The 25,472-nt window shown below is 34.1% G+C and overlaps 1 non-coding gene and 1 pseudogene across 1 annotated transcript; one reads left to right on the forward strand and one right to left on the reverse strand.

The window, feature by feature from the left end:
• Positions 1-16,821: 16,821 nt before the first annotated feature.
• Positions 16,822-16,913, reverse strand: LOC125612173. Its single transcript, XR_007342514.1, has one exon. It is a non-coding gene; the product is annotated as a small nucleolar RNA SNORD116 (small nucleolar RNA).
• Positions 16,914-22,197: 5,284 nt separating this feature from the next.
• Positions 22,198-25,472, forward strand: part of LOC107157736 — a 5,807-nt pseudogene continuing 2,532 nt past the window's right edge.

Below are 25,472 nucleotides of genomic sequence, written 5' to 3' on the forward strand. Positions count from 1 at the left end.
TCCTCATCCTATTCTTCTTCCTCTATTCTATTGGTCTTCCTTTCACTCACTTATTTATTGATTTTTAATTGGTGCTTTATAGATACACATAAAGGTGGAATTCACTGAGTATATTTATACATGTATATAATGTGATTTTGTTAAATTAATTCCTCATTTTCTCCCCCTTTCCATCCCTCTCCCTCCTTTCAATATTCTTTTTTCTGCTCCACTGATATCTTTATGATAATGGATTAACCTTATCTTCCCCACTTTTTCCCTTATTTTTCTCTAAATTCTACATTTGAGAAAAATTTGACCCTTGATTTTCTAAGTCTGGCTTATTTCATTTAGCATGATGTTTTCTTTCCATTATTTCATTCTTTATGGATGAGTAAAACTCCATTGCTCAAAAAAAGAGACACAAATGGTCAATAAATATATTAAAAATGTTTAACATCTCTAGCAATCAGATCAGGAAAATGCAAATAAAAAATACACTAAGTTTCCTTTTCACTCCATACAGAATGGCAGTTATCAAGAGTATAGATAATAAATGCTGGTGATGATGTGGGGAAAAAGGTACACTCATGTATTTTTGGTGAGACTACAAATTACTACAACTATTCTGGAAAGCAGTATGGAAATTCCTCAAAAAACTTGGAATGAAATCACCATATGACCCAGCTATCCAACTCCTTGATATTTATTCAAAAGAACTAAAATCAGCATGCTATAGTGATACAGCCACCTCAATGTTTATAGTAGCACAATTCACAATAGCCAAATTATGGAACTGGCCCAAAGGGTGGTATATGTACATAATAGAATTTTACTCTACACGGCATATTAATTTCAAATCATAGACATGGGTGTCTTTCCATATTTCCTGTGTCCTTCCTCTTCAATTTCTTTCATTAATGGTTTATATGTATTTTTTAATCATAGAGGTCTTTTACTTTCTTGGTTAAATTTATTTTTTAGGATTTCTTTTTCAGTATCTTATTGGTATACAAAAATCCCACTGAATTTTGTTTCCTTAGAGGAAATGCTCTGCTTTCCCCCATTCAGTATGATGATTGTTGTTTGTGTTTGTTACATACAGGCTTTATTATTTTGTAGTATGTTCCTTCTAAAATTTTTAGCTCAGAATTTTTCTCAAGAGGGGTGCTGAATTTTATCAACTGCTTTTTCTGTATTTATTGAGATAATCATATGATTTTGTCCTCATTTTGTTGATGTGATACATTTATTGATTTGTTCATGTTATACCATCTTTACATTTTTGGGATAAATCCAAGTTGATCTTTTTGACATGTTTTCATATTTGATGCTTTTTTTGCATCTACATTCATTATAGATATTGGTTTATAGTTTTATCTCTCTCTTTCTTTCCTTTTTTCTTTCTCCTTCTTTGGTTTTGGTATCAGGGTAATGCTAACCTCATAGAATGATACTGAAAATATTCTCTCCCTTTTTTTGGGAATAGTTTGAGAAGAAAGGATAAAAGTTTTTGTAGAATTTAGTAGTGAAGACATGTTATTCTGGAATTTTCTTTGTTGGGAGACTTTATATTACTGATTCTATCTTATGAGTTATTTTTGGTTTGTTGAAGTTTTCTGTGTGTTCATGGTTCAATATTGGTATTTTATATTTACTCATTTCTCCTAGGTTTTCCAATTTTTGTGTGTATACTAGTTTAAAATAGTCTCTAGTGATCTTTTATATATAGTTTTTGGATATCATTTTTAAGCGTATAATTTTATTTATTTAGGCTTTCTGTCTTTTTTTTAGTTAAAGGTTTATTATTTTTTTGAAGGAAGCAATATTTCATTTCATTGATCTCTAATATTTTTCATCTCTATTTCATTTATTTCTGCTCTGATATTTTTTTCTGTCTTTCCTTCTACTATTTTTTCTTTTTCTTTTTTTTATAGTGCTGGGGATTAAACCCAGGAATTTATGCATACTAGGCAAGTACACTACAACTGAGCTATATATTCAGACCTTTCCTTTTACTAATTCTGGGGTGAGTTTTCTCTTGCTTTTCTTGGTCTTTGGGGCACATTATTAGGTAATTTACTTGAAATCCACTATTTTGATGTAGGCATTTATTGCTATAAACTTCCCTGTTATTACTGCTTTTATCGGGTTCCATAGTTTTTGGTATGTTGTATTTCCGTTTTTCATTTGTTTCAAGAAAAATTTTTATTTCCCTTTTGATTTCTGCAATGACCCATGAATTTGCATAAAACCAATGTGTTGCCAATTCTATATAAGGTCTTTGGTCCAGAGACATGGATCAGACTCGAACCTGACCTCTATCCTAGTTATCCCACACCCAAGGGCTAACAGATTCCTTAGAGAGAGCCCTGGGCTCTGCTCTCATTCATTAGGAAATAGGGAGGCTCATCTTTGTCTCTTTATGGAGTAGGAGTCCACTCTCCCTTTCTGACTGTCTCTCTTTTCTTTTTCTTAATGGCTGGAACCTCTTGTATTTTAGCATTTATTCCTATAACTGCATGAGGATGGCATTAGGTTGCTTATCTATTTTTCTGAATTCACTTCTGCTGCTACTAAATCTACCCACATCTCTTTACAGGAGATTTGAAGAGGTCTTTTCAGTTTGGCCTGGGTTTTATAAACTCCTGTTTTCTGCTGCAATCATTCTGTTTCCTCTAGATCTGCTATCAGTCATGCTGATTTCTGGAGGAACTTCCATACTAATTGGGTATAATATTGATACCAGGTCATCATAAATGGATGTAGGTGCTCATATAACACTGCATCCCTCATCTTGGCAGAAATAGTTATACTCTTTGGTCCTGGGAAAGGCTGCACATAAAAAGCATGTTTCATTGCCAGTTTCTGCAAATAGTTCTGTAGTGCTTTCATAGAGCCCCAGGTTTTTCTGGACATAGGTATATCTCCTGAATTTGGCCACATATTATAAGTGGCAAGAAGCAGCCAAACTAGTAATGACTCCATACTTTCATTAGTGGCATTAGTATAAAGCCCTTGACATAAAGCAGGGAGAATAAAGGAAGTTTTTCTTTGATGTTACTTCCATAAGACCTAATCTTTGGATTCTGGATCATGAAAGGTCTAGTTGACATCACTTGGTGGGTCATAAAGATCTCATTTTACCTGGAAAAAGTACCTTCATCACAATGATAAAATGCATTAAAGTCTTTCATTGTTGAGTCCTGTCAGAATTTATAAGATTGGGAGATACTTGAGGTTCTACTATTAGGGAAATGGACCTTCCATTAACTATTTCATAAAGGGTTAATCTATGTTTTCCAATGGAGTGGACCTGGTAGCCATCGATTAGTAATTTCTTTGACTAAGACAAACTAGTTGATTTTAGTTAGTTTTGCCTAATGCTGTTGTATTTGTAATACCTCATTTAATTGTTTTGCAACTTGTTTGGTTAAATGAGTGCCTTTATCATTGGAAATTTCTAAAGGAAAACCCCATAAGGGAAACATTTAAAAATAACCTTTTAGATACTTTATAACACCAATCTTCCTGCATGGGAAAATTTTTATACAACCATAAAAACATGAATTGAAGATGAAAATGGAATAAAATCCATCTGTAAGTGTTCAACTGATCCAGCAGTTGCCAGAAATATATTCCCTGAAGTTTTTATTGTCTTAACAGAATTATGGGTTTGACAAAGCATAGATTTGGTTATAAAACCACGTTAAAACAAAGATTGGTTCTAAACCACGTTAGCAATTTTAGAATAGTCACCCCACAAATACATTTCATAATTTGGATCATTTAATTTCTTCCACAATAAGTCATGCAATGCAGAAATTTTTAATAATAGAAACGTTAAAGACTTAGAAGCGACTATGTGATGTCTACGCTTTCCAGGAGTCCACAGTTAACATTGGATTTATGTCCTCTTAAATACAAATTTTGTTTCTCCAATTCAGGTGCCTAATACTGTTTATTCAATTTAACTTGGATCAATCTTTTGGTGTTTGTTCAAATTGTGTATCTCAAAAACTTCAGTACTAGCTAACTAAGCGTGAAAATTTGCCAAATAATTTCCTTGATGTTCAGTTAATTCTTACTAGCTTGATGTTGGGTTAATAGTTTCATGGACCAGTTTCTTTATTAGAGTTCTGGGAATTCTTATCCAGTTCAATGGTGTGATCTTAAAGTTATTAGAAACCTCTACTTGTCAGGATTCTTTTCATGAATCCCTTTAAAGATGAAACACTTTGGGATTATAGTTTCTCAGTAGAATAATTGAGCAAGCTGTGAATGCAAAATTTAAAATGATCATAGTAAAGAGCTGATTGCAATAATGACACAAATGAAAGGAAGTTTAGTTATTTTAGTTATTTTATAGAACTAAGTAGAATCATGACTGATAGCATTATACCAGGAATATTTGGTTTCTGTAACTTTCTTATGATTTCTGAAACCTATATTAATAACACACACACACACACACACACACACACACACATATATATATATATATATATATCTCCCAAAGAAGGTTTGGTATTATTTATTATTTGCTATTCCCCCTCTAATTTAAAATAACAAATGATCCCTATTAGTTTAATATCTGCCTTTAAAAAATAAATAAATATATCCTTTTGAAATGTTCCAAGAGCTCATCTGGAAGATCCCAAAATTAATTTGCTGTAAAGAAAATAATTTAATTTAGAATTTGGTTTTAAGATGTTTGTCAAAATATCAATGTTTAAAACACTTGATCAAGACAGTATTGTAGGTAACTGTTAAATAATAGTCTTCATTAATCAGAATGATATTCAGATGCTTTAAAGGAAAATATAGACAGTTGCTTAGTTGCAGAAAAACATTGGCTTTTCTTTTCTTACTTTTTTTTTCTTGGATAGGACTCAGTTTTCTAAGTAATCAAAACCCTAAACCTAATAAAGACAACATGAAGCCTAGAAAACTATTTTGGCGAAACACAGAATCTTTGTTTTCTAGGCCAATTACCTAAAGGTAAAGAAAAACCTTACAATATTTTCTACTGGGAGCAGACCAATGATCCAAGAAAAACTTACTGTTTTAACAGAGAAGACCAAATTCTCTCCCTCTACCTCCACATAGTAGGTGTTTATACAAACATCTCACAACTACTCAAAGGAAATACTTTTACTTTAGGAAACTTTAAAGTAAGAACAATTCATTTGAAATTATTTAATTAATTGACATTGATAATGTTATTTGAAATTCTTCACATTATTTAAAAATTGGAAATCTATTTTTAAAAGGGTATGTACCATCAGCCTCCTGAATAACTGGGATTACAGGTGTATACTACTGTTTTGATTTGCATTTCCCTGATACCAATGATATTGAAGATTTATCATATATTTGAGGCCATTTATATGTCTTTTGAGAAATGTCTATTCAGATCCTTAGCCCACTTAAAATTAGGTTATTTGCTTTCTGGCTATTGATTTGTTTTGAGTTGCTGATATATTTGGATATTAACCCCTTCTTAGATTCATAGTTTGTAAATATGTTCTTGGATTCTGTGGGTTGTCTCTTTGCTCTTCTGATTGTTTCTCTTGTTGCATGGAAGCTTTTTAGTTTGATGCCGTCCCATTCATAAATTTTTATTTTTGTTGCCTGTGTGTTTGGGGTCATATGCAAAATATCATTGCCTAAACCAACATTCTGAAGCATTTCCCTTATTTTATTTTAGTGATTTCATAGTTTAGGTTTATATGGAAGTCTGATCTATTTTGAGTTTGTATTTGTAACTGATGAGAGACAGTGCTCTACTTTCATTTTTCTGCATGTGAATATCCAGCTTTCCTAAAATCATTTATTGAAAAAGATAATTTTTCCCCTCATGTATCATTATCTTTTTGTCAAAAATCAATTGGCTGTAAATACATGGGGTTATTTCTAGGTTCTCTATTCTGAGAAGAATGACATTGGTATTTTGATAAGGATTACACTGAATCTGTGGGGTTCTTTGGGTAAAATGGACACTTTCATATTAATTCTTTTAATTCATGATTAATCGTATCCTTTTAAACTTCTTTCATCAGTATTTTATTGTAGAAATCTTTTAATTTTTTTCATGAAGTTATCCCTAGGTATTTAGTTTTTAAGCTTTTGTAAATGGGATTTTTTTTCCAGATAGATTGCTAATTAGCATATAGAAAAACTGCAGATTTTTGAGCACTGATTTTTTTATGCTGCAAGCTTACTCAATTTACTCCGGAGCTTTTTAGTGGAGACTTTATAAACCTATACACAAGATAATAAAGAAAACTAAATTTTAGTTTTGCATCAGTGTACTTTTGGTTAAAACACATAAAATTTAATTATCACACATAAAATTCCTTTCATAAGATTCATATTTCACAAACCTTTTACAACATTCCTATCTACCTTTCTTATTTATTTATTTATTTATTTTTATTGATTTTTAAAATATATGAGAGCAGAATGCATTACAATTCATTATACACATAGAGCACAATTTTTCATATCTCTGGTTGTATATAAAGTATATTCACACCAATTTGTGTCTTCATACATGTACTTTGGATAATGATTTCCATCTTATTCCACTTTTATCATTGCTAATCCCCTGCTTTTTTTCCCCCCTCCACCCCTGCCCTATCTAGAGTTCATCTATTCTTCCCATCCTCCCCCTCCCTACCCCACTATGAATCAGCCTCCTTATATCAGAGAAAACATTTGGCATTTGTTTTTTTTGGAATTGGCTAACTTCATTTAGCATTATTTTTCTCTAACTCCATTCATTTACCTGTAAATGCCATGATTTTATTCTCTTTTATGGCTGAGTAATATTCCATTGTGTATATATGCCACATTTTTTAACATTTATTTTTTAGTTTTAGATGGACACGTATCTTTATTTTACATTTATGTGGTGCTGAGAATCGAACCTAGTACCTCCTGTATGCCAGACAAGTACTCTACCACTGAGCCATAACTCCAGCCCATGCCACATTTTTTTTAATCCATTCATCTATTGAAGGACATCTAGTTTGATTCCACAGTTTGGCTATTGTGAATTGTGCTGTTATAAATATTGATGTGGCTGTGTCCCTGAAGTATGCTGTTTTTAAGTCCTTTGGGTATAGACCGAGGAGAGGGATAGCTGAGTCAAATGGTGGTTCCATTCCCAATTTTCCAAGAAATCTCCATACTGCTTTCCATATTGGCTGCACCAATTTGCAGTCCCACCAGCAATGTATGAGTATAAATTTTTCCCCACATCCTCGCCAATATTTATTGTTGTTTGTATTCATAAAAGCTGCCACTCTGACTGGAGTGAGGTGAAATCTTAGAGTAGTTTTGATTTGCATTTCTCTAATTGCTAGAGATGATGAACATTTTTTTCATATACTTGTTGATTGATTGTATATCATCTTCTGAGAAGTGTCTGTTCAGGTCTTTAGCTCATTTATTGATTGTTTTTTTTTTTTGTGTGTGTGTTTAGCTTTTTGAGTTCTTTATATACTCTAGAGATTAGTGCTCTATCTTATGTGTGAGGGTAAAATCAACACCCATAAAACAAAAGCATTTCTGTATATCAGGGACAAATCCTCTGAAAGGGAAATGAGGAAAACTACCCCATTTACAATAGCCTAAAAAAAAAGTTGGAATCAACTTATTGAAAGGTGTCAAAGATCTATACAGTGAAAACTACAAAACCCTAAATAAAGAAATCAAAAAAGACCTTAGAAGATGGAAAGGTCTACCTTGCTCTTGGATAGACAGAATTAATATTATCAAATGACCATACTACCAAAAGCACTATACAGATTTAATGCAATTCTGATCAAAATCCCAATGGCATTACTCATAGAAATAGAAAAAGAAATCATAAAATTTATCTGGAAAAATAAGAGACCCAGAATAGCTAAAGCAATCCTTAGCAGGAAGCACCACTTAGTAGGTGGCATCACTATACCAGACCTTAAACCATACTACAGAGCAATAGTAACAAAAACAGCATGGTATTGGCACCAAACAGACTGGTAGACCATTGGTACAGAAGAGAGGACACAGAGTCTACTTTGCTTTTTGTCCTTTCTCATTTTGAAACCATCAGTCATTCTACTTTAGGATAAAAATTTACTCTCTTTTTCCTGTAACTCAATATCCTTATACCTTGGAGTTTCTACTTACCAAAAGCACATCTTATTTTTCTTGTATATGGTTTTAAATAATCAGTTACATATGTAAATTATGATTCTTAACTCTTAGTGACGTAGGTTTATAATGAATAGTAGGAAGCAAGAAATTGTGAAATGTCACACCAGAAATCTGCAGATCGATATATCTTTGAATCATAAGTTCTAGAAGCTTTTGTCTTCTCATTGTAGTTTGTTATTGTGGCACAGAACATGTTTACTAACAGTCTTAAATAATATTTTTAGTGTCTCCATAATAAAAAATTGTCAGAGGCAAAATTTTATCTCTATCCTTTTTTTTTACTCCCTTCATTTTGCTTTTGTTTTTGCTTATTTGCTTGCTGGGTTTGAGCATAAAATGGTTGATATAAACTTCTCTCAGTCTCAACTTTAGTTGTTAATGACAAGAATGTTTAAATCTTCTGGTATAGGGAAAACATGTTTTACATAGGAATTTTACCTTCAATTTAACTGATTAATTTTTAAAAATTTTTGCTTAGAGACTGTGGATATAGCTCAGTTGGTAGAGTGCTTGCTTTGCATTCACAAGGCCCTGAGTTCAATCCCCAGCACCACACACACACACACAAAATATGCTTTGATTGCTCATGAAGATGAGACGATAACCAATGAACCACCATCTCAAGTTATTTTGCTTGCTGACTATCATTTTTTTATTAGAATGTTATACATCAGTAGTTGGGTTCATCCTAATAAAAATAACACATGCAGGGAATTTGGTTTCAGTTCACATTCTCTCGTTTTCTCTCCCTTCCTCCTTCCTCTCACCAGTCTCCTTCTTCTACTCTACTGATCTTCATTTTGTTTATTTATTTATTTGGTTGTTTGTACTTCTACATGAAGGTGAGATTCCTTGTGGTATATTTATATAGACATATAGCATATTTAAAAAAATTCATTTATCATTTCCTCCCCTTTCCTGTCAGCACTGACCCTCTCAATCTCCTTATACTCTACTGATCTTCCTTAAGTATTTATAATATCTGATCCTCCTCTCCTTTCCCCCCTTATTTTGATCTAGTTTCCACATATGAGAGCTTGTTTGGAGGTTACAGGGGGAGGCACCTATTCCTATATCCTATCCTCCTCTATCTGGGAAGGTCATCCTTTTCTACCAAGCATGCAGCTTCTGGAGGGAGGAACATGAAGCAATGAGGGAGGAAGGGGACACCTACCTAGCCAGCCGGATCAGCTGAATCAACCCTGGTGAGCAGTGGGGTGACAGATATTGCAGTTGAATGGCCCTCACATCCATAGCTTCCACATATTAAGAGAAAACATTTGACCCCTGATTTTCTGAGACTGTCTTATCTCACTTGGCATGATGTTCTTCAGTTCTATTCATTTACTGACAAATGCCAAATTTCCTTTTCTTTTGGCTAAGTAGAGGGCACCTGAGTTGAAACCATAATTTGGCTATTTTTAATCATGCTGCTATAAACATTGAGGGGGCTGTATTACTATAGTATGCTGATTTTAGTTCTTTTGGCAAAATACCAAGGAGTGGGATAGCTGGGTTATGGTCATTTCATTCCTAGGTTTTTTGAGGAATCTCCATATTGCTTTCCAGAGTGATTATACTAATTTGCAGTTCCAACTACAATGGATGATTGTAGCTTCCCCCTCTACATTTTGCCAGCATTTATTAGTTTTGTATTCTTGAAAATTGCTCTTTGACTGGAGTGAGATGAAATCTTAGTGTAGTTTTGATTTGCATTTCCCTGATTGTTAGAGATGTTGAACATCTTTTCATATATTTGTTGGCCATTTGTTTTTCTTATTTTGAGATGTGTCTGCTCTTTTACCCATTTGTTGATTAGATTTTTTTTTGGTATTAACATTTTTGAGTTCTTTATATATTCTAGACATTAATCCCTTGGGAGAGGAGCAGTTGGCAAAGATTTTCTCCAAATCTGTAGGTTCTCTCTTCGTGCTCTTAATCATTTACTTTGCTGTGCAGAAGCTTTTTAATTTGATGGTATCCCAAATATTGATTCTTGGTTTTATTTTGTGAGCTGTAGGGGTCTTATTAAGAGACTAAGTACCAATATGATAATGTGTTCATCCTATGTTTTTGTCTAGCAGTTGTCAATTTTCTTGTCTAATTCCTATGTCTTTGATCCATTTTGATTTGACTTTTGTGCAGGGTGGGAGTTGGGAATCTGGTTTCCTTCTTGTCCAGGAATATATTCAGTTTCCCCAGTAACATTTGTTAAAAAGATTGTCTTTTCTCCAACATGTATTTTTGGCATCTTTATTAAGCATCAAATAGCTATAAGTATGTGAGTCTGTCTGTGTGTTTTCCATTTTGTTTCATTGGTTCTTATGTCTATTTTAATTCCAGTGTCACGCTGTTTTTGTCACTATGGCTTTGCAGTATAATTTCAGACCAGTTATTGTGATGAGTCCTGTACCACTCTTTTTGGTTAGTTTTACTTTGGCTATCCTGGGTCTCTTATTATTCCAAATGAATTTAATTTCTAATTTTGTGAAGAATGTCATTGTTATTTTGATGGAGATTGCATTGAACTTATATATTTCTTTTGGTGATAGGACCATTTTTATAGTATTAATTATGGCTACCCAAGAACATGGGTATTTTTACATCTTCTAAGGTCTTCAGTTTCTTTCTTCAGTGTTTTATAATTTTTGTTGTAGAGCTTTTTTATGTCCTTGGTTAGATTTAATCTCAAGAATTTAATTTTTTTTTTTGAGATTATTGTGAAAGGGATGGTTTTCCTGACTTGTTTCTTAGAAAAATCACTGTTGGAGTATAGAAAAACTATTGATTTATGGGTGTTGATCTTATATCCTGCTGTTTTGCTGAATTTATCAGCTTTAGAAGTCTTCTGGCAGAAATTTTTGGTCTTTTACACATTGGGTCATATCATCAGCAAACAATTTGACTTCTCTTCCTATTTGTACAACTCTATTTAGTATGGTATTGGCTTTGGCTTTGCTACAGATAGCCTTTATAATGTTGAGGTAAGTTCCTTTTATCCTAGTTTCTACAGATTTTTTTTTTATGTGAATGGATGCTAGATTTTATTAAAGATATTATCTGCATTTATTGAGATTATCACATGATTCTTGCCCTTAATTCTTAATTATCTTTTTTAAATTTGTGTATGTTGAACCAAATTTGCATCCCTGGAATAAAATCCACTTGATCCTGGTATATTATCTTCCTGATGTGTTTTTGAATGCAACTTGCCCATATTTTATTAAGAATTTCAGCATCTATGTTCATCAGGGATATTGGTCTATAGTTTTCTTTCCTTGATATGTCTTTTTCTAGTTTTAGTATGAAAATGGATCATAGAATATATTTGAGAGTTTTCCTTTCCTTTTCACTTCATGGGATAATTTGAGAAATATTGATGTTATTTCTTCTTTAAAAAATGTCTGGTAAAACTCAGCTGAGAATCCATCTGGTCCTAGGCTTTTCTTTGTTGGAAGACTCTTAATTGCTGTTTCAATTTTATTACTTGATATTGGTCTCTTTAATGTTTTTTGTATCTTTCTGGTTCAATTTAGTTAGGTCACATATGTCTAGAAACTTGTCATTGTCATCTAGATTTTCCAGTTTATTGGCGAATAAAGTTGCAAAAACATTTTCTAATAATCCTATGGATTTCAGAACTGTCTGTGGTGCTATCTCTATTTTTCATCTCCAAGTTTATTTATTTGGGTCTTCTCTTTCTTTTGGATAGTTTGGTTAAGCATTTACCAATTTTATTTATCTTTCAAAGAACCAACTCTTCATTGTCTTGTTAATGAATATTGTTTTCTATACTCAATTTTATGTCTGATCTTTATTATTTCCTGTCTTCTACTAATTTTGGAATTAGTTTATTCTTCCTTTTCTAAGGCCTTGAAGTGGAACATGAGCTTATTTATTTGAGAATATATTTTTTAATGTAGGTACTCAATGCTATAAATTTTCCTTTTAGAACTCCCCACAGATTTTGATATGTCATAACTTTGTTCTCATTTATTTCTAAGAATTTCTTGGTTTCTTATCTCATTTCTTCTTTGATCCATTCTTTATTTAAAAAAGTTTTGGTCAATTTCCATGTGTTTATGTAGTTTCCATTATTTTTCTTGCTGTCGATTCCTAGTCTCTTTCCATTATGATCCGATAAAATGCACAAGATTATTTTGACTTTTTTGGATTTTCTAAGATTTACATTGTGACCTAGAACATAATCTATTTTGGAAAAGTTTCCATGAATTGCTAAGAAGAGAAATCCAACTGTTTGAGGGGGGCGTAAAATATTCTGTGATGTCTCTTAAGTCCATTTGATTTATAGTATTATTTAATTTGGAAATATCTTTATCAATCTTATATTTTGATGATCTATTAGTGATAAGTGTGTGTTGAAATCACCCATTATTATTGTATTAGAATCTATCTGATATATTTTTTTGAAAAATATTTATTTATTTATTTTTAAGGTGTAGATGGACACAACACAATGCCTTTATTTTTATGTGGTGCTGAGGATCGAACCCGGGTCCTGCCCATGCTAGGTGAGCGCTCTACCACTGAGCCACAATCCCAGCCCCTGATATATATATTTTTTTAAATATAGGTTTTTTTTTGTTGTTTGTCAGAGTACAGCTCCAGCTGGACGAATGGATGGTGAGGAGTCTGCGAAAGGCAGCGGAGAAACAACACAGACACTAGAGTGAAGGTGCTGATTCTGATTCTTGTGAAGTTAATCATATATACTTTTCATTTTGGCAGGCTAACAGTATTTTGTGGTTACAAAACAAGAAACATTATTCAAGGAAACAAAATTTTACGTAGCTACAATTAGATAAGAAGAATGTATCTTGGCTTATGCATAAGCAAGCATTTTTTACTTTCAGTTCGCGTTTTGCTTTGAGCTGTTTCTGCTTAGTTAGCTTTTAATAATAGTTAGAAATGTCCCAAACTATTGACCTATCCCTTGACTATTCTTTCTTGACTTACTGACTAGAACCAGCGCCATGAATATGGCAAGTGGTTAACTTGAAAAGAGAGGCTACTAATTTTAATCAATCAAGAGGAAGAGCATCAAACCATTGTGCACAAGAACAAGAACAAGTTGCCCAGTACTAAGCACTAATCTGTCTTCTTAACATTAATTTTTCTTCTCTAGATTTTAATTTAATTTCTCAAAAATTTCCTTGACAAGGGAGAGAAATGAATTACAGTAGATGGGGTAGAGAGAGAAGATGGGAAGGGAGGGGAGGGGGGATAGTAGAGGATAGGAAAGGTAGCAGAATACAACAGTCACTAGAATGGCAATATGTAAAAACGTGGATGTGTAACCGATGTGATTCTGCAATCTGTATACGGGGTACAAATGGGAGTTCATAACCCACTTGAATCAAATATATGAAATATGATATGTCAAGAGCTTTGTAATGTTTTGAACAAACAATAATAAAAAAAAATTTTCCTTGACTATTTTTTTCTACAGGAGGTTTCTCATTAAACATTAACAATTTATGTTCCACAGCTGAATCATTGCATTTATAGCAAACAGATCTATTCATGTTTTTTCCTTCATGCTTAATGGTCATATGAGAAGTCGAAACTATACTTATTAACAGGAATACAAAAACAAACCAGCCCATTCCCAGAAACATGCTGCGCTCCTCCAGAGGATGGACACCTTGTGCCATCCACCTCAGTAGGGCCTTGCCTTTGCCTGAGTCAGGGGAAGGGAGCAACAGTTGTTGTTGTTTTTTAATATCTATTTTTTAGGTGTAGATGGACACAACACAATGCCTTTATTTTTATGTGGTGCTGGGGATCGAACCTGGGTCACACCCGTGCTAGGGGAGCGCTCTACCGCTGAGCCACAACCCCAGCCGTCTATCTGATATTTAATGTCAAGAGGTATTTGTATTTATGTAATTGGGGGTACTGACATTTGGGGTATATATTTGCCATGCTTATATTTTCTTGTTGGATTATTCTCTTTTAAGGCTCACTTCTGACTTCTTAACTCAGATTCTAAAATCAAAGAAGGCCAGAAATGAGATTTTCCAAGCTCTAAAATAAAGCAATTGTCATTTTTTTTTTTTTTGCTTGAAATCTGCATCATCAGATATAAGAAAGTTACTTCAGCTTGTTTTTGGACTGCATTTGCATGGAACATTTTTTTCATCTTTTTACCTTTAGCCTTCCAGTGTCTTTGTCTATGAGATGAATCTCTTGCAAATAGCTTATAGTTGCATCTTGTTTTTTGACCCAGCAAATAGCTTATAGTTGCATCTTGTTTTTTGATCCATTCTACTAATCTCTGTCTTTTAATTGGAAAGTTGAGACAATTCATATTCAATGTTTGTGATTTCCTGTCATTTTGATTTTTTTGATATATTTAATATTTAATCATATCTTGATTCTCATTTGGTTGATTATTCTTCTATTGATCTTTCTCTACTTAGGAGTTTTGGGATTTCTTTTGGTTTTGATTTCCTCCCTCTGCAGTTTATCTTTAAGTATTCTTTTTAGTCCTGGCAGGTTGTTCATGAATCTTTTTAGTTTGTCTTTGTAAAGAAAATATTTTATCCCCACTGAATTTGAAAGAGAGCTTTGCTGGATATAGAAATCTTGATTGGCAATTGTTTTCTTTTAGAGCTTAGAACATCTCTTATTCTTGGCCTTCTTTGGTTTTTGGGTTTGAGTTGAGAAGTCAGAAGTGAGCTTTGTTGGTTTGCCTCTAAATGTGACGATGTTTCTCTTTTGCAGCTTTTAATATTATTTTCTTATTTTCTGCATTCGTCATTTTGATTATGATATGTCTTGGTGAGCTTCTTTTCTGATTTGGTCTATTTGGGATCCTGTACCTTTCCTATATGTGGATGTCTTTCTCATTTCTGATATGGCAAAAGTTTTCTGTTACTATCACAATGAAAGTATTCTGAATACTTTTAGCCTGTATCTCTGTATTCTCCTCTATCCCAATGATTCTCTGGTTTGGTCTCTTGATGTTATCCCAGAGTTCTTCTATATTCTGATAATGTTCTATCATTTTTCATCCTTTATTGCATACTGTGTACTCAAGTGAATTTTCAACAAATCAAAGTGGAAGGTGAAAAAATGCCTGAAATATTTTGAAAAATTTATCAGAGGTGAGGCAGAAGATAGCAGATGTAAACTGTAAAGAAGAAATAGAAAATTAATTGAAATAATGAAACAATAAAAAGAGAAAGAAGGAATAGAAAAATTTGTGTGTTAGTGGGGGAATAGAGTGAAGAAGGAGAGATAGGAGGGAAAAGAAGCTAATCATGAACAAATGAGCAAGTGTAGGATCCAAATAACTTGAATCCTTGTATAATTATACTCCACTTAAGTCAATTCAAGTCTAAATAATTATAAAATGCAGAAGAAAATTATCAGTGTAAAAGTAAAACTATATGATATATATGACATATTTTTTCAACCCATCTACAAAAAAAGAACTCTCTCTCTCTCTCTCTCTCTCTCTCTCTCTCTCACACACACACACACACACAAAATCATGCATATGGAAAAAAGTAAAAATAATACAATACAATGCAATGATATTTGAAGAAATTTGGAAAGTTAAAATTTTAAAAATGAATAAAAAATAAATAAAGGGAATACAGAGAAAACAAGAAATACGCAAAAATGAAAAAAAGAAGAAAAGACTCTTAAAAATATATATATTTTTAAGTTGTAGATGAACACAATACCTTTTATTTTATTTATTTATTTTTATGTGGTGTTGAGGCTTGAACTCAGTGCCTCACATGTGCTAGGCAAGCATTATGCCAATGAATTACAATCCCAGCCCCAGAAAGGAATATTTTTTTTAAAAAAATTTTCTATTTGTTCTTTTTAATTATATACAACAGTAGAATGCATTTTGAGATATCATTCATACATGGAGTATAACTTCCCATTTTTGTACTTGTATATCATATGGAATGAAACTGCTTATGCATACATATATGAACATAGGAATGTTATGTCCAATTTAATTCTTGTCTTTCCCATTCCTATCCCTTCTCTACTCCCCTCTGTCCAATTTGGTGAACCTCCACCCCACTTCCCCCATTGTGAGTCAGTATTTGTATATTAGAGAGAACATTTGGCCTTTGTTTTCTGGGGATTGACTTATTTCGCTTAGCATAATAGTCTCCAATTCCATCCATTTACTGACAAATGCTATAATTTCATTCTTCTTTATGGCTGAGTAGTATTCCATTGTGTATATGTATCACATTTTCTTTATTCATTCCCTAAGTTGGTTTCATAGCTTAGCTGTTGTGAATTGAGCTGCTATGAACATTGATGTGGCTGTGTCACTGTACTATGCCAATTTTAAGTCCTTTGTATACAGACTGAGGAGTGGGATAACTGGGCTAAATGGTGGTTCCATTCCAAGTTTTCTGAGGAATCTCCTACTTCTTTCCAGAATGGTTGTGCCAATTTGCAGTCTAACCAGCAGGGTATGAGTGTACCTTTGTCCCCACATCCTCGTCAGTATTTATTGTTACTTGTATTCTTGATAATTGTCATTCTAACTGGAGTGACATGAAATATCAGTGTAGTTTTAGTTTGCATTTCAGAAAAGACTCTTTTTTTATTTTTTTTAGAAAAGACTCTTAATAACATATTTTTTTCTTTTTTTTTTTTTATAGAGTTTTCACTCATTTTGTTCCACTTCCAAGGAATGTTTTTGTGGGAGTCATCATCGATCAACATAGTACTTCTTAATAATATGTTTCTGGCTGTGTGTCTTTAGAGTTCCTTTTATAGTCCAGTATTAAATTTCAGTGAATTCCCTTTGTTACTCACCTCTCTGAGGAGCAGTCTGTCACTGTAAATATGGTGTTCAGAAACTGCTGGGATTGTACCCTTCCTTGAATCTGCCATCTGCTGTCCTCTCACTAACTGTAATGTTTACTGCTTGGTTGTGCTATGGCAGTGTGATAGGCTGCCAAGAGACAAATAAGGACACTTGGAGGTGGGATATGAAATGTAAGTTTCATTGAGAAATGCTTATGTGGAAGATCTAGTGGCAACAGCTAGATATATATTTCATCAGACAGTGGGCCAACAATTTGTACTTCCGCTCCATGTTGTACCTCCAGTACCTTGCCAGAAAGCCCAATAGCAATGCACTAGACAGGTGTGTCTCTGATATTTTTCCAGAAAGTCCAGGGAGACCACCTGGATGAGCACTTCCCTTTCTATGGTATTCTGATCCACCCCAGTTACAGCAGGAAGGGGAGTTTTATAAGTTAGGCTATAGAAGTAGTGACAATAATTTGCTTAGTTTCCTTTGTTCCTTGTATGACTAGTATCCCAAGGAGCAGCTGCCCTGGTGTACATGTAAGAAAGTAGCTTTTTGTAGATAAGACTAACCTGCTCTTATTTCCAGAATATACGAGAGAAAGCCAGAGTCCTTCCATGTGTATCCAGACATTGTGGCTCACACCCACTTTCATTGTGCACTTAACTTGGTTAGTTTGTTTTGGGAATGGAAAGGGCATTCAGGGATATGGTGTTTTGTTTTTAACTTTTCTTTAGGGGCAACACACTGATAAGTTTTGTAATATAGAACTAACAAAAGCTCATTATACTAGTAAACATGTGGGAAAATCATGCGTCTGTATTTTATTTAATGCTAAAAATGCTTTAGACATGCCTGATTTACTCAAACCAATAATATTCTTATTTTCCCAAAGATTACTCAAGTCATGTGAATTTGAATAGCATTTGGGTTATGTATTAGTGAACTATTCGTCATAACGAAGCATTGGATACAGTTAACTTTACAAGAGGTTTATTTAAGTTTACTTTTGGCGGTTCAAGGACATGGTACTTCCATTAGCTTGGTTCTGGTGGGAGCTGTCACATCATGTCAGAGAGGAATAGTGGGAGTATATATGAGAGTGTGGTCACATCTTGAGTCAGGAAGTAGAGAGAGCTGAGTGGGGTCCAACTTGCTCCTTTCATAACCACGCTTTTTGCAAGTGCTACTTAAGAAGTCACATTAGAAAATATCTCATGGATCCAGTGATTGAAGGACATGGTACTAGACCCCCCCCCCCATTTCTTAAAGATTCTACCACTTCCTAATACCATCACTCTGGGAACCAAGCCTCTAATTACATGAACCTTTGTGGAGACACAATTAAACCATATCAAAACCATAGCAGGTTTAGTTCTTAATTTTCTGAAAGAATGTTTTATTTGTATAAGCACTGTTTTCCTTTAGTTCAATAAAATAGCACTCTTTCACAATTTAGTTTTGACAATTTTGTAAGGAGGTAGGAAAATATCACACATACATATCATACATCTAGATATACAGAAGCATATAATCAGAAACAGATCTTATTACTTTCATTTAAAATTTTTAGTCATATGTCAGGTACAATAACACAAAACTCATTAATTTGTCAAAGTATGTCTGATCCAAATTGGGTTTTTTTGATCAAATGAATAGGATTTCCTTCCCAGATGGCTAAAGCTTTTGAATATTTGTTAAAAAAAAGTTTTTAAGATTTTAAAAAATAATTTTCCTCCTGTAAGTATTTTTTTTCAAAGATGCAACCTTTGTTTCATTTACTCTTTTAGATGCCTTTTTGTATCAAATAAAGAATGCATCTCATTGATTTTATGGCATTTTAGATCCTGTTTGTCTTTTGTTAAATTACTTTATTGTCATATGATAATTATGGTGGAATAAAGATCATTAAAATTTAACAAAAAAATAAATAAAACATAAAACTATTCTAAAATGATGGTGCAGTTGTAATTATACACATACATTGTATCTGCACTAAAACTTTGTATAATAGCATTCTTTGGCTTTATCTTAAGTAATAAAGTTTGGCACTTTGATATGACAAGTACGTAGTTTAAATAATCAGGTAGAAAAATTTAAATTACAAAAATATTTGAGTGTTTAAACTATACAAGGAATTTTCTGAATGTTGTTGTGGTAAGATGTGAGGCAAAGATAATATGTTTATGGGTAAATAAGATCCCCAAACTGAAAACTGTCCATTGAAGGGCATACAGGCAAATGGGTTCATTTCAATGGTCTGTAGTTTGAGTTAGATAAGAAATTTTAAGAGGCAGTTGTTTTGCCACAGCAGGAAGAATATGCTTATCTTTTCTTTTAAATTATCAGCAATTCGTTGTATGTGAATGTTGTGCTCAAAGGTCAAGGTAGATTTTTCCTACACATGTGATGTTTTCCCCACCTTTGGCTGTTATTACAGAGTACCCCCAGATTCAATGTATCTTTTATCAGCTTATGTTCTAATAATGTAACAAAGTTGGCCATTTGTAATGTTTTTAAAAGTGTTCTGCTAAAAGAAGATGAAACACGTTTGAGAGAAATGTAGACATATTGTTTTTCCATGGACAGACCTCAGGAAATACAATTATGGAAAAGTCTGTCTTGTTTTTCAAACTGAGGATGATGCAAAATTCTTGAAGCCAATTCATTTGAAATACAGCCTCAATTCAGAAACTGGAGACAAGTATCTACATGCTTGTACTTTCTAAGGTCAAGGTGCAAGTCTTCCTTATATGTAAATGTTCTTTTTATATTTCTTTTGGTTAGTCTTGAAAAGTATTAACTTATGTCCACAAAATTTGCATGTTCCCATCCATTTAGTTATGTGTGTATCTCTCTTTCCTGACATCTTTATTTTCTTCTTCTATTTCCATGAGCTTCTCATCCTTTGGTTCCAGAGACACACATGAACCAATAACTTCATCATATTTCACAACACAAAAATCATATATTATTGAAAAATGATTACCATTGTTAATTACTTTGAATACAGAAAAACGTGCATTTATTTAAACTGCTTTGATGATTTTCTTCCAAATTGATATATTTTTAATGATAATTCATACAGTGACAAAAATGAATTCATTCCCTTCTATCTTTCAACTTGTAATTTCTTGTGACTTGCCCAATACTGTCAATGAAAATGCCATCTGACCAGGATTCAAGACTTAAAATCATGTACTGTTTTTTCTCCCTCACTTTTTGTTTTCTTCAGATTCCAGTAGAACTAAAATAAGCCATTCAAACTTGAATTTATCCCATGCATTTGCTATTATCTGTTGATATCATTTAGAAATACTCCCAAGTAGAAATATTCCCTTATGTTGATGGCTCTCTAGTCCTCATCTACATTGTGCCTTCTCACTTTATTACCTTTCTTTTAGAGACAGCCTTTCCAGCTAAATAAACTATTACAATGTCCAATTTAATTTTTGTTATAGTTTAACATTAAGATTCTCTCTGGCTCAATAGTTCTATTCTTATTTCCTATTTACAACACTCTTTAAACTGACTTTCCTGCTTCTAGACTTGAACTCCTCCAGACTAGTATTCACATGCATCCAGAAGCTTAAATTTATTCATAGCACTCTACCACTTAAGGTCTGGCTCAAATTCCCCACTTCTACAGGATATATTTCAGATTCTTCAGGACGGCCTTCAGAGCCCACCATGATCTGACTTTTACTTCCTTTCTAGTCCTCGCTAAACTTGAGTACCTTTTCTTCCTGCCTCACTTTGCATCGTACACTCCAGACATGATCATTTACTTCTAGAGAGCCCAGACAGCTTCACTAATTTCCTTTTCTTTTCCTGCAATATTATTCTGTTTATCTTGCAAATATAAACTCAAATTCCAGTTTCTTTGAAATGTTTCCTAGTCTACCTTCCTACTTGAAGGCTGGACTTCTTTCAAAGGACCTGTAACACCTTAAAGCATTAGCAGGTGTATTAAAAGTTCATGTGGCAGAAATTACACACTAACTCCCTCAGTCTTCACATACTTTCTGACCTGTCTTGTTAAAGACATTGGAAACAAGAAACTGCGTTAGATGCTTTAGATGTGTAAAAGTCTCCACCAACTAGACTATCTTATGAGAACTCAGAAGTCAAATGTTTTCTTTTTCCTTTCCTTTCCCTGTCCTTACCCTTCTTCCCTATCTTCCTCTTTTAAAAAAACTATTTTGCTAATAGCATGCAGGGTGTGGGATGTGAGTATTTAGATTCAATGACCAGCCTCAACATTCTACCTTAAGGAAGCCATCCTCATGCGTAACTGGAGACAATGTAGCAGTGCATCAGTAGAGTGCTGCCCTCTGTCCTGCAGCTTCATGATGTGAGCCTGAATTCAATAGTCGGGTGATGGGCCACTAATTTTGGCTCTTCAATGCCTCCCAGAGTTTTTAGAGATGCCTATTTCCCTGTGGTACATATCTTGTGTCTGACATGCCTGAGATGGTTTAGGTTTCCTACCCTGAAGTCTGATTCAGTTTGCTTCATTTAAACTGTAACTGCTTTGAAAATAGGAATAAGGTTTTTTTAAAATTATAGGGTTGATAAACTATAGTTGTATGTATTTATGGGGTACAAAAGGTATTTTTGAACACAATGTGGAATGATTAAATCAAACTAATTAACATATCACATTTAACTTTTTTGTGATGAGAACATTTGAAACTAAACTCAGTGATGTTGAAATATAGAGTATTGTGTTATTTGTATTCATCATGTTGTGCAATTGATCCAAAAAATCATATGTATTCATCTGACAGGCTTTGTACACTTATTTATTATCTCTATCCACCCTCCTCCCAACATGTATAAACCATCATTTTTATTCTCTGGTTCTATGAGCACGATTGTTTTAGATTCCATATATAAATGATAACATATGGTATTTATCTTTCCGTTCTTGGTTTATTTCATTTATCATAATGGACTATAATTTCATTCAAGTCTTTGCAAATGATGTAACTTCTTTTTAAAAGTGCTATTCCATGAGGGATTCAAGGTAAGAGATTAGAGGAAGGCTGCATTTCCAGTTGCTCTGTGGCTCAGGATATAAACAGTGGGAGTACTGCCTCTCACCGAGCATCTCAGCGAGGTAGGTGAAATTCAGTATCAGATGGTCAGAGTCTCTTAGAGACTTAAAAATTTAGGTGCATTGAACAATGAACAAGAAAAGGTACATTGGGGCCAAGTTGGTCGCACACAGTGGCAGCAGCACTGGTTCTATTCAGAGGGGTGTGATAACATAGAGAACTATAGCAGACAATTTGGCATGGTAAAAACTGTAGAACAGAAAAGCAACCTGAATTTATGTGATCCAGAGGCTGGACAGTGAACTAGTGTTTGAAAAGTACTCGTTTCTCAACTGGCAAGCAGAGAGCTAAGGCAAGGAGCCATCTTGAGGAGTCCACAATGCAGCTTGCTACTGTGGGAGCCTGGGTGATCACAGCAAATATTGCCATAGTGTCCCCCCACCTACTGCATGGCCTAGGATGTACTTAGCAGAACATGAGCAAAACAGGCACAGAGAAGATTGTATCCAGGGGCATTTAAGTTGGAGAAATGGAGGGGAGTACAACTTGCTTTCCGTTCGATTCTGGTGGTTCATATGACCTGATGAAGGGAATCTGAATGGGCAGCATGATCAGACTTAGGAACTAAACCTGGGAAGACTGTATTCATGGGCAGTAGAGTGTGTGGGACCTATGGAAGGTTGGCTTTCATGCCTCGTGAGTAGAATTCTCAGGAGACTCCTGAGATCCAGACTCCCAGCAGAGATCAGCATCTATCTGGCCCTCGGGGTGTGTTGATTTAATCTCTCCAGAACAGATATACCCAACAAAATTGCTAAGGTCTGATTAGAGCTAAGTACCATTGCTGGGACTCCCCACTTAAAACTCTACAGGAGCACCACACTGGGAGTGCATCAATCTGGTATTTCCAGACAAAACTCCAATTGAGAGTAAGTACTTCCCATATTCTGTCCTTAATTGGTGAGAAAGGAAATTGAATGGTATTTTTACCAACTTCAGTTTTTGGCTACTCAAACTGATAGCTCAGTGAGCAACATACAAAAATGAGGGGATTAATAACCACTAGCCTTTTTTTTCTCTCTTTCCATCTCCCTCTCTCTTTCTTTATCTCAGTACGTAGCCCAAGAAGAAACAAAAAGAAGGATAGTTGGGCATAGGTACTAATCATCCATCCTCACTAAGAGTTTTGACCACTTCAGTGGAGATTATTCTTTCATTTTTCATTAAGAATCTTTTTTATAGCCATCACTTGCTACATCTATTTTGCTTTCTCTCTGTTCATATTTTGAACATTCTAAACTTTCTTGTCACATTTTATTTTCTCTTAATAAACTGTATTTGCCATCATTTAGAAATATTTATTTATATAATTTCTTCCTACACCATTCATGTTTTCATGATTTTGCTGTTATCATTATTGTGGGTGGTATAGTTGACAGCTGTTGTTTACTGTAATGCCAGATCTACTTCATAGATATTTATTGCTTTTCCTTTTGGCAATTTCTGACCCACTTTTCTTGTTTTTTTTTTTTTGGTGTGTGTGTATGTTAATTAGTGCTATAAATGTCATAGTAGGCATATGTTTTAATGCTGGATATTGTTTGCTCCTGTTGTTGCTATTGTTTGTTTAACCATTTTCTGTGAGGGACTGGGAATATCCTAGGACACTACAAATTTGCAGTGTAGAGTGTCAATGCTCACTTAAACCCAGCCAAGAGATAGCTAGCTCACCTTTATCCACACACAAACCATTCAAGCTTATGTTAGTTAGCTTGTAGTGGTTGTTACCAAAAGACCTGATAAAAACAATTTTAGAGGAGGAAAAGTTTATTTGACACTCATGGCTTCAGAGGTCTTAGTCCATAGATAGCTGGCTCCATTACTCAGGGCTCAAGGTAAGACAGAACATCATAGCAGAAGGATGTGATGGAGGAAAGCAGATCAAGGGGGAGAGAGAGAGAGAGAAGAGGGGGGGAGGGAAGAGAGAGACTTGGAAATATGTTGAAAAGTTCACAACACTTGATATCCCAAAACACTTTAGAAAGAGAATGTGGTGCCCTAAAAGGCCCACACATAAGAGGATCTGAACCGTAACAAAACTCAAACTTCAATGATATTTTAATACAAAGAATATAAGACACAAAACCCCACTAACAACCAGGCTCCAAGTAGAAATGGCTGGGGGATGCGTACCAATAGTCCCACTCATGGACATCTATTCCTACAGCAAAATTGGAGAAAATTAGCACAAAGGCTATGGAGAACACACCTGTAAGGGGTCTCAATCTAGATCTGTACAATACTCCTTTAGAATATACTGAGTTGTTAAGTGAAGAAGAGAATCAAGAGAGTGTACACCACATATCCTGCTGTTCACAACACAATTGCCAAATCCACAAGGAAGATGCTACTCTTTTGAGACCTACAGGAAAATTAGAATCCTCAAGCTTTGAAAAATATGCACTGTATCAAAATTCAATAATTTTTAGTCAGCTTTTTTGTTTGCTGTGACTAAAAGATCTGACCAGAACAATTTTAGGAGAGAAAAAGTTTATTTGAGGGCTCATGGTTTCAGAGGTCTCAATTCATAGACAACAGGTTCCATTCCATGGGGCTCGAGGTAAGGCAGAACATCATGGTGGAAGAGTGTGGCAGAGGGAAACAGCTCACATAGTGAACTGGAAGCAGACAGAGAGGTCTCCACTTGCCAGATACAAATATATACCCCAAAGCCATGCCCCCAATTCCCATCTCCTCGAGCCAAACTTTACCACTGCAGTTACCACCCAGTTAATCCCTATCAGAGGATTAATTCATTGGATTAAGACTCTCACAACCCATTCATTTCTCCTCTGAACCTTCTTGCATTGTCTCACATGTTAGCTTTTAGGGGACACCTCACATCCAAACCATACACTAATCATTATCAGAGAAGTAGCAGGAAAACTATCCTACAAAGCCCACTTGGAAATATGTTGAAAAGTTCCCAACACTTGATATCCCAAAATACTTTGGAAAGAGAAAGTGGCGCCCTAAAAGGCCCACACATAAGAGGCTGCATAAACCCCAACATAGTAATACAAGAAATATGAAAAGCTAGGTAACATGATGCCTCCTGAAGCTCATAATACACCAGTAACCAACAACAAAGATACTGAAATGGATGAAATACCAGATAAAGAATTCAAAAGCATGATTATAAAAATGATCAATAAATCCCAAGAGATTTAACATGTAAATCAATAAATGTAAAGGTCAAAGGCTGTTTATTCATCTCAATAGACACAGAGAAAGCCTTTGACCAAATTCAGCACCCATTTATGATAAAAACATTGAATAAACCAGGGACTTATCTCAATATCATAAAGGATATATATATATATATATATATATATATATATATA

Source organism: Marmota marmota, unplaced genomic scaffold (assembly GCF_001458135.2).
Source record: "Marmota marmota marmota unplaced genomic scaffold, marMar, whole genome shotgun sequence".
NCBI lineage: Eukaryota > Metazoa > Chordata > Mammalia > Rodentia > Sciuridae > Marmota > Marmota marmota.